This window comes from Oncorhynchus tshawytscha, linkage group LG01, assembly GCF_018296145.1.
Source record: "Oncorhynchus tshawytscha isolate Ot180627B linkage group LG01, Otsh_v2.0, whole genome shotgun sequence".
NCBI lineage: Eukaryota > Metazoa > Chordata > Actinopteri > Salmoniformes > Salmonidae > Oncorhynchus > Oncorhynchus tshawytscha.
Genome location: NC_056429.1, coordinates 47,526,290 through 47,537,618, shown reverse-complemented (window position 1 = coordinate 47,537,618; position 11,329 = coordinate 47,526,290).

Sequence of the window (11,329 nt, the reverse complement as noted above, 5' to 3'; positions counted from 1 at the left end):
AACTTGCATTACCCGAAACAGTTACAAGCAATACAAAAACAAATGCTCCAATAAATATTTAAAATGAGCAAGGGGGACAAGAGTCTCAAGTTTAAGTTTAGTCTGAAGAAGTAGTTGGTGAACCAGGAAAAGCAGTTATATCAAGGCTATTGAGTCTGCCAATAAGAATGCAGTGATTGACAGAGTCGAAAGCCTTGGCTAGGTTTATGAATATGGCTGCACAGTGCTGTCTATTATAGATGGTGTTATGATATCGTTTAGGACCTTGAGCGTGGCTGAGGTCCACCCGTGACCAGATTGCGTAGTGGAGAAGGTACGGTGGGATTCGAAATGGTCGGTGATCTGTTTGCTAACTTGGCTTTCGGGTCTACGGTGCCACATCCTTTGAAGAGGGGGATGACTGCGGCAGCTTTCCAATGTTTGGGGATCTCAGACGATACGAAAAATAGGCTAAATAGGCTAGTAATAGGGTTTGAAACAATGTCGGCAGATCAATTTAGAGAGAGAGGGTCCAGATTGTCTAGATTGCTCTTTCAGAACATCAGCTATCTGAATTTGGGTGAAGGAGAAGCGGGACAAGTTGCTTCAGTGGGTGCTGAGATGTTGGCCGGTAGGGGTAGCCAGGTGGAAAGCATGGCCAGCCATAGAAAAATGCTTATTGAAATGAGGGATTATCATAGATTTATCGGTGGTGACAGTGTTTCCTATCCTCAGTGCAGTGGGCAGCTGGGAGGAGGTGCTCTTATTCTCCATGGACTTTACAGTGTCCAAAAACATTTTTGAACTAAACTACAGGATGCAAATTTCTGTTTGAAAAAGCTAGCCTTAGCTTTCCTAATTGACTGAGTATATTGATTCCTGACTTCCCTGAAAAGTTGCATATCGCGCGGGCTATTCGATGCTAATGCAGAACGCCACAGGATGTTTTTGTGCTGGTCAAGGGCAGTCAAGTCTGGGGTGAAGCAAGGGCTATATCTGTTCTTAGTTCTACATTTTTTGAATGGGGCATGCTTATTTAAGATAGTTAGGAAAGCACTTTTAAAGAGCAACCAGGCACCCTTTACTGACGGGATGAGGTCAATATCCTTCCAGGATACCTGGGCCAGGTCTATTAGAAAGGCCTGCTCGCTGAAGTGTTTTAGGGAGCGTTTGACAGTGATGAGGGGTGGTCGTTTGACCCATTACGCACGCAGGCAATGAGGCAATGATCGCTGAGATCCTGGTTAAAGACAGCAGAGGTGTATTTAGAGGGCAAGTTGGTCAGGATGATATCTAAGAGGGTGCCCATGGTTACGGATTAAGGGTTGTACCTAGTAGGTTCATTGATAATTTGTATGAGATTGCGGGCGTCTAGCTTAGATTGTAGGATGGCCGGGGTGTTAAGCATGTTCCAGTTTAGGTCACCTAACAGTACGAACTCTGAAGATAGATGGGGGGGCAATCAATTCACATATGGTGTTCAGGGCACAGCTGGGGGCTGAAGGGGGTCTATAACAAGCGGCAACAGTAAGAGACTTGTTTCTGGATAGGTGGATTTTTAAAAGTAGAAGCTAGAATTGTTTGGGCACAGACCTGGATAGTATGACGGAACTCTGCAGGCTATCTCTGCAGTAGATTGCAACTCCGCCCCCTTTGGCAGTTCTATCTTGTCTGAAAATGTTATAGTTGGGGATGGAAATTTCAGGGTTTTTGGTGGCCTTCCTAAGCCAGGATTCAGACATGGCTAGGACATCCGGGTTGGCGGAGTGTGCTAAAGCAGTGAATAAAACAAACTTAGGGAGGAGGCTTCTAATGTTAACATGCATGAAACCAAGGCTTTTACAGTTACAAAAGTCAACAAATGAGAGCGCTATAAGAACTGGTCGTCGTGTGTGTTCGGAACAGAGAGTAAAAGGAGCAGATTTCTGGGCGCAGAAAAATAGATTCAAGGCATAATGTACAGACAAGGGTATGGTAGGATGTGGACACAGTGGAGGTAAACCAAGGTATTGAGTGACTGTGAGAGTGGTTTTGTCTCTAGAGGCACCATTTAAGCCAGGTGAGGTCACCTCATGTGTGGGGGTGGAACAGAAGGGCTAGCTAAGGCATATTGAGCTGGGCTGGAGGCTCTACAGTGAAATAAGACAGTAATCACTAACTAAAACATACCTGTCCCGCAGGTGTGATGTTCGGATGTAATGATCCTGTGCAGGTGTTATTACACGTGGTCTGCCACTGCAAAGACGATCAGCTGTCCATCCTGTCTCCCTGTAGCACTGTCTTAGACGTCTCACAGTACGGACATTGCAATTTATTGCCCTGGCCACATCTGCAGTCCTCATGCCTCCTTGTAGTGTACCTAAGGCACGTTCACGTAGAGGAGCAGGGACCCTGACCCTGGGACCCTGGGTGTTTAGAAAGGCCTCTTTAGTGTCCTAAGTTTTCATAACTGTGATTTTAATTCCCTACCGTCTGTAAGATGTTAGTGTCTTTAACTACCGTTCCACATGTGCATGTTCATTAATTGTTTATGATTAATTGTACAAGCATGGAAAACTGTGTTTAAACCCTTTACAATGAAGATCTGTGAAGTTATTTGGATTTTTACGAATTATCTTTGAAAGACAGGGTCCTGAAAAAGGGACGTTTCTTCTTTTGCTGAGTTTATTTATTTGGCTAACAACCATGGCTTGACAGCCCATGTGACACCTGAAATGAAGAATTAGCTCTCATGCTGGAGTGACTCATGCCTTAATCTGGGAAACTGTGCTGTAATCCCAATGTCTATAAAGCAAACAAGAGGCACCATAGGATGGTAAAACTTGCTGTATGTGATCGTTTATGGTGGCTGGGGATTGACTGTAAGATAGTGGTCTTTGTGCACCATAATTGATCAGCTCCACCTCCTCTGCACCCCTTTAACTTTCCATCAATAGACCAGGGATCTAAATGTATATGTGTGTGGAGCTATGCTATGTCCCTCACAAACAACGATTCTTAGTCATATGACCTATCTACACTCTAAATAACTTCTAAGTAACCTGAAGTCACCCTCACAGGTTCTGTAAAGCTCCTGCTGGCCATGCCCCAATCCTTAACAGTCCTTAATCAATGCCAACCACACACAGTTAATATCGGCCAAATTATCATCCTACCCAAAAGCAAACATTCCCACAACTTTCCCTTAAGAGTCTCATTCGGTCATTAACTAATGTTTTCATAGGAATATTCCTGTGAAGTAAAATAAATGTTTCCAAGAGACCATTCCTTTAATGTCAAATAGAACTTACCCAGAACATGGTTACCATGTTCTCAGAATGTTTCATGGGAACGTGGCAAAACCATTTGTTTCCAGTTTTTTGTTGGTTAGGAGAATATTCCATCAACGTTTCACCAGACATACACAGAACATGGTTGCCATGTTCTCAGAACATTAGATATTAATGTTCTAGACACATTTCATGGCAACATAACGTAAACATTATGTGTCAAGTTTTCCGTGGGTTAGGAGAATATTCCATCTACGTCCCACCAAACATACACAGATCATGGTTGGCATGTTCTCAGAATACAAGATATAAATATTTTAGACACATTTCGTGGGAATGTTACAAGAACATTAATGTATCTGGTTTTTGGAGGGTAAAAGCCAATTTATGCTTGATCCAAATGCGAAGCCTCCGGAATCATGCAGAGGCCAAATTGAGTTCCATACCGCATTGCCATGTGCCTCACATATTTTTAACAATGTCTCCATATATTGACATGACATGTCATTGACATGATTGGTTGTGGGGGGGAGTACCTGTACAAACACAAACTCAACTTCCTTCACAACAGCTCTGAGGTGCTCTGTGAAGCGCAAGAAGTATGAATGCCCTGACTGCTGCAGAGGCCGTACCAACGTAAATTCTACACGACCAAAGCAGATGTCGGATTGGCCATGCAGCACCTTTTAGGAGAATATTCCATTAACATCCCACAAAAAATACACAGAACATGGTTGCCATGTTCTCAGAACATAAAATGTGAATGTTCCAGACTTGTATGCTGGGAACGTGGCAAAAACATTAATGTGTCCAGTTTTCTGTGGGTTAGGAGAATATTCCATCAATGTCCCACCAACATACACAAAACAAAATGTTGGTGGCATATTAACCTGTTTTAATGATACTCCTGAATCACTAGGATTTTCTTGAATGTAATTTTAACAGAGCTGAGATGTACTATGGAGCACACTCACCCTATTGCCTGCACCTATCAAGTTGTTTCAGATCTATACAAGTGCCTAGGGAGGAGGGGTTAGGGTTTGTTCTGGACAGGGCCTAACTATACTGACCCAATAAGCACATGCCTTAGAGATATCCGTTATCGGGACAGTGGTTAGGGTGTTTGTCATTGGTGCTGGTGGCCTGGGTTTGAGACCTGTTAGAAGAGTCACCATTCTTAGCAATATATGTTAATGTCATTATTTGGCAACAGTTACAACACCAGTGGAGGCTCCTCAGAGGAGGAAGGAAAGGACCATCCTCCCCATACATTTCAGAAGAAAAAAAATGGTGAAACATTTAAAAAAAAGATTCCTTTTAGATAAAATTATACTAAATATATTCACGTCACCAAATAATTGGTTAAAACACATTGTTTTGCGATGAAGATCTACACTAGCCTCAGCAGAACTTTGTAGGTAGCACCATGGTGTAGCCGGAGGACAGCTAGCTTCTGTCCTCCTCTGGGTACATTGACTTCAATACAAAATAGCTCATGATTCTCACCCACTTCCATAGACTTACACATTAATTATGACAACTTCCGGAGGACTTCCTCCAACCTACCAGGATGAATCAGGATGAACTGATATGTTGTCCACCAATTAAAGGATCAGAGAATGAACCTAGCACTGAAAGAATAAGCTACAGCTAGTTAGGAATGCGGTGCATAAAATGTGTTGAGTAGTTGATTCAAAGAGATAGAAAGACAATAGTTGAACATGAACAAATTAAGAGAGTGTTACACCATGATATGTTTCACCTGTCTTTATGCTTGCCTCCATCCCCCTCTAGGTGTTGTCCATCTTCCCCATTATCCCCAGTGTACTTGTACCTGTGTTCTCTGTTTGTCTGTTGCCAGTTTGTTTTGTTTCATCAAGCCTACCAGCGTTTTTTCCCATGCTCCTGGCTGTCTCTAGTTCCTGTTTTCTAGCTTTCCCAGTTTTGACCATTCTGCCTGCCCTGACCCTGAGCCTACCTGCCGTTTTGTACCTTTTGGACTCTGCTCTGGACTACTGACCTCTGCCTGCCTTTGACCTGTCGTTTGCCTGCCCCCAAGTTTGAGTAATACACTTTTGTTACTGCGAAACTGTCTGCATCTTGGTCTTCTCCTGAGCCTTGACAGAGAGAGAGAGAGAGCGAGCTAGCTATATTTCCTAATATATTATTTTTCACTTTCACTTACTTATTTAGCTTCAAATTCAGCTAGCTAGTTTAGCCTACTTAACCACCTGGCTTAAACAGAGAGGGATGCTATGTTAGCTAGCTGTCTATGGCTATCCAACACTGGAACTATTCCAGTGGCGATTATAGCATGTAAATCTTGGTGGGGCAAAAAATAAATAAAAATACAAACACTGCCCACAAACTGTTAAGGCCTACATAAAGCTGTCCCAACAGTATAGCTTTCTTTTCAGCACCATGGAGTGAATCCTTACCACCGCTACACCTGGCTATCAGCGGAGCATTGTCTGGCAGCAAAACAGTTCATTCAGCTTCATGTACTTCCTTTCTAAAACACATAGCTGATATAGCTGACTTGCTTAAACAAATGTGGTTTCTACTGACAATTGAGATGTACAAACTATGGCATAAGGGAACGATGAGCGAATAAGAGGCAATCCGTAATTTCGATTAAGACTGTAATGTGCAAGCTAAGACTAAAGTAGTCAATATAACTATTTGTTCAGCACTTTTGAAATGTACAGCGACAGATTTCAGAACATGGGCCGTTGTTACAGTATTCTCTCTGTACACAAAGTCAGAAATGTAGGATACATAAAGGTGGCATATAAGCAGACAATGAAAGCTCTTACAATATTCAAAGATGACAAAAATGAGAACAGCAGGCTAAGTCATGAGAAAGGGACAAAATTATTAAGGTGAGGCACATGGGCTACTAACAGCTTACTACACAACATACACTTAGTATTACTTTCTTAGCTACAGTATACATATCTCCCTGGCATATTACATCATTTATGTAGCAGCATACAATACATTTTTGGACTCACCTCATTGTGCTGCGCTCACTTGAACAGGAAGGTGAAACGGTGGTCATTCTTGTGGAAAATTTTTGTCATTAAACTTTGTTATAAAAGTCTAGCATTCGCTGGATTTATGGTGCTCTCAAGACAACTGGGGACCTAGAAAAAACAAGGTCAAATCATGATGTCAGCGATCTTCAGGTCGGATCTCTAGAAAGAGGCCCGAGTTCCCGACATGGAATTCCGAGTTGGATGACCCTTCAAAACGTATTTTCCCGATTGGAGCTTGGTTTTATCAAACTTTTCAGGTGTCTTGAACTCAATGCTACTTGAAGTCATGCTAGATTGACAACATGGCCAATGTACTCAACCTTTTCCAGCCCATGGTGTTGCTTGTGAATGTTATATTTTTTTAAGCTTGGAAAAGAGACCCTTAAACCCAGACCACACACACACGCCACTGAATAGCAAGTTAGTGATTGCTTTGCAACTCTTGCAGTTAGCAACTGATTCCTTCTAAACCACTTGTCGTGTCTTTGGCTATGCCCGATTAAGTGATACGACATGCTATTCTATAAAATCATTTCTCCGTAATTAATATTACCTGATTGAGCTAATCATGTAAATGTAATTAACTAGAGAGTCGGGCTCCACGAAATAATATTTATAGAGCTGTTATCTTCCGAATAATCTCTTAAAGACCTAGTAATATTTTACATCAACAGCAGTCAATATTAATTGTCATCTTAATTCAGTCTCATCTGAAAGTTGTAAATTCTTGGTTATCTGCACAAACCCTGGCTAACAATTTGAATCAGCAATACAAAATTGGGTTTAATCATTTATTTACTAAATACCTAACTAATCACACAGAATTACACATACACATAATTAAATCATAACTTGATTACAAATGACGTCATAAAGGAAAACGTCCCTAGCGGCCGGAACAGATATGACAGCTTGTTACACAAAAGAAAAGGGTCTGGGTTTGAGTGAAGGAGCGGGAAGACTGAGGAACAAAGGCCGAAGCTGTGCTATCGTAAATACAGTATCTTATGCATTCTAAATTACCGCCCATTTGGAAAGGAAAATGCAATAAATATTTACTCTGAGCTGCGCTTCGGTAGGTTGGTGGTAGATGGAAGGCCGTGTTGCCCAACCGAGTCCTTTGAAGAATGTCTCTGGTTGTCAATTGAATACGTAGTAGTAACGTCGTTGTGTGGTAGACGGGATACTCTGTCTGTTCCTTCCTAACCTGCGTTTGCAGCTGCTGTCTCTAACTCAACGGCTAGGAGGTATCACTTCTGTAGTGAATAAGAGTTCAAAGTTCATACCATTTGCAACCAAAGCTCACGCTGATGTTGGCTTCATTCTGTAGTTATTATCTGAATCATTCTGACATTGGACCGTCGTTCTACATCCTCGGAACAGGAGGTTATGTTGTCGTCAAGGGCTTATATAGGAAGGGAGAGGAGGGCGTGTTTGAAAAGTTTTATATCCCATGTCCCTTCACAGGGGCGGCCACTGATTGAGCAGAGCCCTATCTTATGAAAACCCAAATCTCACATTTTAGAAGCTAAATTCACATTTCATCCCATCACGAATAATTTCATATTCAAATATGTAAATTTAACAATTCCATGTGAATCCGATAACTCTGATGTGTAGACTTTCCACTGTAGAGTTTATGTCATCTTGTCATTGATGAGAATGTCTCAGATGACAACCGAACTGACATCATATTCATTAAGTACCACCGCATATGTTCCATTGGTCGGATTACCAGAATATAGTTAATTTCCACCCACGTTCTAATGTTCCCAGAAACTCTATGTTAACCAAGGGTTTTGCAAATGTAACCTCAGTAGGGTAGAGAGAGGAAAAAGGGGGGAAGAGGTATTTATGACTGTCATAAACCTACCCCCCAGGCCAACGCCATGACACACTCATTGTTGAATTTGTGATTTCAACCATGTTGTGTAATGTTTATGTCCAATGGTCGATGAGCACCAATGAGTTTTATCTATAATTTCTCATCATATGACAAGGATTGAAAATGATTTACTAGTAGACTGTCGTCTTGATTCATGATGATGACTGCTTGTCTTGCTTGCTAGCTAAGATTTTGAAAGTATGATGTTGACATGATCAGTTCAATTAAAGCTACGGTAGATATAACGTGATTTTACGTAATTTTATCTGTGGCCAATAACTGTGAGCCTTCTTGGATGGGAACTTCTAATGTAAATCCATAGCAGCACCCAAGTAGCTTAAATGCTTGAGCTCCCCCTTGTAAATTTTGCGGTGGCGTAGTGTCCCCATGAGTGACAGAACACTGAGCAAATCACGGCTCAGCTAGAGAACATTACCAACGCAACATTACGCTGGTTGCGCCTACCACCACAGAAAGCACTGAGCTAGGCTGTAAGACCTGCATTTTGTACCTGCCTTACTCAAGAAAACAAAAAATAAACCACGTTTGCATGAGGCTTTATTAACTCAATTACTTATTTTTTTACTTTGTTTGCAAACTGATATGTGACACATATTAATGACAAAATAACATGCAAAACAGACCATTTTTTAAATATAAAATATCTACTGTATATAAGTACAGTACCAGTCAAAAGTTTTAGACAAACCTACTCATCAATCCAGAGTTTTTGTTTATTTTTTTTACTATTTTCTGCAATATAGAATAATAGTGAATACATCAAAACTATGAAAAAACACAAATGGAATCATGTGGTAACCAAACAAATGTTAAACTAATGAAAATATATTTTATTTTTGAGATTCTTCAAAGTAGCCACCCTTTGCCTTGATGACAGCTTTGCACACTCTTGGCATTCTCTCAATCAGCTTCACCTGGAATGCATTTCCAAAAGTCTTGAAGGAGTTCCCATATATGCTGAGCACTTGTTGGCTGCTTTTCCTTCACTGTGCGGTCCAACTCATCCCAAACCATCTCAATTGGGTTAAGGTCAGGTGATTGTGGAGGTCAGGTCATCTGATGCAGCACTCCATCACTCTTAGTCTTGGTCAAATAGCCTTTATACAGCCTAGCAGTGTGTTGGGTCATTGTCCTGTTGAAAAACAAATGATAGTCCCATTAAGCGCAAACCAGACGGGATGGCGTATCTCTGCAGATTACTGTTGTAGCCATGCTGGTTAAGTTTGCCTTGACCGACAGTGTCACCCTCAAAACACCCCCACAACATCACACCTCCTCCTCCATGCTTCACGGTGGGAACCACACATGCGGAGATAACCTAGTCTGCATCTCACAAAGACACGGCGATTGGAACCAAAAATTGCAAATTTGGACAGAATGCTGTAGTAGCCATGCAAATTTGACTCGAAGCAATTGTATTAGTATAAAATAATACAATATCCCATTTTTTTTGCATACAATATAGCTCAGTATTTGAGTTATATATTTTATAGTCATTATTGCCCATCTTTGTCAAGGGTGTCAATAATTTCAGAGCTCCCTATACAGTGCCTTGCAAAAGTATTCATCCCCATTAGGCATTTTTCCTATTTGTTACATTACAACCTGTAATTTCAATGGATGTTTATTTGGATTTCACGTAATGGACATACACAAAATAGTCCAAATTGGTGAAGTGAAATGAAATAAATAACTTGCTTCAAAAAAAGGTTTAAAAGAAGGGAAAAGTGGTGCATGCATATGTATTCACCCCCGTTGCTATAAAGCCCCCAAATAAGATCTGGTGCAACCAATTACCTTCCGAAGTCACATAATTAGTTAAATAAAGTCCACCTGTGTGCAATCTAAGTGTCACATGATCTCAGTATATATACACCATTTCTGAAAGGCCCCAGAGTCTGCAACACCACTAAGAAAGGGGCACCACCAAGCAAGACCAAGGAGCTCTCCAAACAGGTCAGGGACAAGAAGTACAGATCAGGGTTGGGTAATAAAAAATATCCAAAACTTTGAACATCCCACGGAGCACCATTAAATCCATTATTTAAAAATAGAAATTATACGGCACCACATCAAACCTGCCAAGAGAGGGCTGCCCACCAAAACTCACAGACCAGGCAAGGAGGGAATTAATCAGAGAGGTAACAAAGAGACCAAAGATAACCCTGAAGGATCTGCAAAGCTCCACAGCGGAGATTGGAGTATTGGTCCATACGACCACTTTAAGCCATACTCTCCACAGAACTGGGCTTTGTGGAAGAGTGGCCAGAAAAAGGTCTTTGCTTAAAGAATAAAACAAGCAAACACGTTTGGTGTTCGCCAAAAGGCATGTGGGAGACTCCCCAAACATATGGAAGAAGGTACTCTGGTCAGATGAGACTAAAATTGAGCTTTTTGGCCATTATGGAAAATGCTATGTCTGGTGCAAACCCAACACCTCTCATCACCCCAAGAGCACCATCCCCACAGTGAAGCATGGTGGTGGCAGCATCATGTTGTGGGGATGTTTTCCATCTGCAGGGACTGGGAAACTTGTCAGAAATGAAAGAATGACGGATGGCGCTAAATACTGTACAGGGAAATTCTTGAGGGAAACCTGTTTCAATCTTCCAGAGATTTGAGACTGGGATGAAGGTTCACCTTCCAGCAGGACAATGACCCTAAGCATACTGCTAAACCAACTCTCGAGTGGTTTAAGGGGAAACATTTAAATGTCTTGGAATGACCTAGTCAAAGCTTAGACCTCAATCCAATTAAGACTATGTGGTATGACTTAAAGATTGCAGTACACCAGCGGAACCCATCCAACTTGAAGGAGCTGGAGCAGTTTTACGTTGAAGAATGGGCAAAAATCCCAGTGGCTAGATGTGCCAAGCTTGCAGCTGTAATTGCTGCAACAGGTGGCCCTACCAAGTATTGATTTTGAGTGGGTGAATAGTTATGCATGCTCAAGTTTTCAGTTGTTTTGTATTTTTCCTTGTTTGTTTCACAATAAAAAAAACTATTGCATCTTCAAAGTGGTAGGCATGTTGTGTAAATCAAATGATACAACCCCCCCAAAATCTATTTTAATTCCAGGTTGTAAGGCAACAAAATAGGAAAAATGCCAAGGGGGATGAATACGTTCGTAAGCCACT